The sequence below is a fragment of the Sminthopsis crassicaudata genome, chromosome 2 (genome assembly GCF_048593235.1).
Source record: "Sminthopsis crassicaudata isolate SCR6 chromosome 2, ASM4859323v1, whole genome shotgun sequence".
In the NCBI taxonomy this organism is placed as follows: Eukaryota; Metazoa; Chordata; class Mammalia; order Dasyuromorphia; family Dasyuridae; genus Sminthopsis; species Sminthopsis crassicaudata.
This window is the reverse complement of record NC_133618.1, coordinates 466,397,404-466,399,567: the sequence shown is the minus strand read 5'-3', so window position 1 is coordinate 466,399,567 and position 2,164 is coordinate 466,397,404. Positions and strand designations below refer to the sequence as shown.

The window sequence follows — 2,164 nt, the reverse complement described above, 5'->3', positions numbered from 1 at the left end:
CTGTGAAGCCTGGGGAGTATGTCTGTATAGACCATTGCATATACTGCCAAACTCATTGATGTGTTAAATTTACAAGGCTTAATTTTTACTCACTATTTTTTTTTGGTGAGACATGTGACTTGCCTCACCAAAGTTAAGTGACTGGCCCAAGGTCACAGAGGTAGTAAATATTAAGCATCTGAAGCCACATTTGAACTCAGATCCTGCTGACTCCAGGGCCAGTGCTCTATCCAGTGTATCATCTAGCTGCCCCTTTTTACATACTTAAAAAAAGCAGGCTTTAAAAAATTCTGAATCTAAATGAACACACAAAAACAAATAGGCCATATCCATATGCACAGGAAAACCCAGAGAGGATTTATGTGAAACCACGAAGTTCCAATTCACCTTGTTTGCTTTAAGGGAAAAAACTTATATAACAAATTCTACTTTACCTTCAAAACTACTTTTCTGTGCTCCCTTCCTAACTTCCTTCTGTTCATTTAAAAAAATGTTTTGGATCAATATTGTTAAGTCCCCCTTTTCTCCCTATATATTCTCCCAATTAAAAACCAATAAAAAACCAAAACAAAATTTTACATTATAAATATAGTCAAATACAATGAATCCACACAATGACCATATTTAAAAATGTATGTCTCTTTCTGAATTCTGTACCCATCATCTCTCTATTGGGAGATGGGTAACATGCTTTATCCTAGGAACTCTGGAGGCATAGTTGGTCATTACTTTGAACAGAGTTCTTAAGTCTTTCAAAATAGTTTTTCTCTTCAATGCAATGTGTCATTGTTTAAATTATTGTCTCTGCTCACTTTATTCTGCCTCAGTTCATAATAACCAGAGTTCTCTTAAAAATGTCTTTCACCATTTCTTTCAGTGGAATAATATTCTATTACATTCACAATTTGTTAGATAATTATCTGAGGCAATCTAAAGCATCTCCTTTCCTTGTTTTTCCTTTTTCTTCTAACTCTCCCTGCCCTTGCAGGATCTAAAAATTTATTTTGTTAAAAGCAATAGCCTCTCTGGTATTATTCTCATTTTTACCTGCTCCCTACCTCTCCCATCCTAGTTTATCTTTTGATGTATTCCTACATTAAATTGTGTATATTTAACTTTCTTTTGCTCATTTTAAATAAGAGTAAGGTTATTTTAATGCCTATTGCTCCCACCCCTTCCTCTATGTGTGCTTTTCTTACCTACCACAATTATGTGAAATTTCAAGTTCCACCCACATCTTCCTCCTTTCTACACTAGTATATTCCTCCTTTTGCCCCCACTTCTCTTTCCTTGATTCAGAACAAAAGCAATCCACCCCTTAGGTTCTTTTTTTCTTATTTAACTCTCTCATTACCCTTTTAAAATATTAAATCTCTGAATGAATATTTGTCATTCTTTATTAGAATGTTTGCACTATATCATCAATCTCTTCTAATTGCTCAAATAAATTTACTTTCTAGATTTCTCTTGACTCTTGTACTTATATTTTAAAATTCCTACTCATCTCTACTCTTTTCATCAGAAAAGATTGAAAAGTCCTTTATTCCAATAAAAATCCTTTTTCCCTCCATAGAATTATCCACAGCTTTGCAAAATGTTATTCTTGGTTTTAAGCCTATATCTTTTGCCTTTTGGAATAGTGTATTCCAAGACAGTGCTCACTTCAGCAGCACATATACTAAAATTAGAATGATACAGAGTTTAGCATGGCCCCTATGCAAGGATGATATGCAAATTTGTAGTGTGCCATACTTTTTGGCAACTAGGCAGTACAAGGAATAGAGCACAAGGCTTGGAGTCAAGAAGACTCATCTTCATGAGTTCAAATATGGCCTCAGACTTTTCCTAGCTATATGACCCTAGGCAAGTCATTTAACTCTGTTTGCTTCAATTTCTTCATCTCTAAAATGAGCTGGAGAAGGAAATGGCAAACTACTCCTTTGCCAAGAAAATCCCACATGGGATCATGAAGGGTTGGATATCACTGAAAACAATAACTACATCAAAATTCCAAAATTTCTGTTTTATAATAGTAACTTCTAAATCTTTTGAGAGTTTAACTCTGGTTTCTTGGAACTTAAGCTTCAGCTTTCTGGATACTTACAGTATCTTTTCTTTCTTTGATATGGAAGTTCTAGATTTTAACTATATTTCTTGGATTTTA

General features: G+C 34.1%; 1 non-coding gene across 1 annotated transcript; it reads left to right on the top strand.

Annotated features, from left to right (window-relative positions):
* Nucleotides 1-1,654: 1,654 nt before the first annotated feature.
* LOC141559171 (U6 spliceosomal RNA) lies at nt 1,655-1,756 on the top strand. Its single transcript, XR_012487254.1, has one exon. It is a non-coding gene; the product is annotated as a U6 spliceosomal RNA (small nuclear RNA).
* Nucleotides 1,757-2,164: the final 408 nt, after the last annotated feature.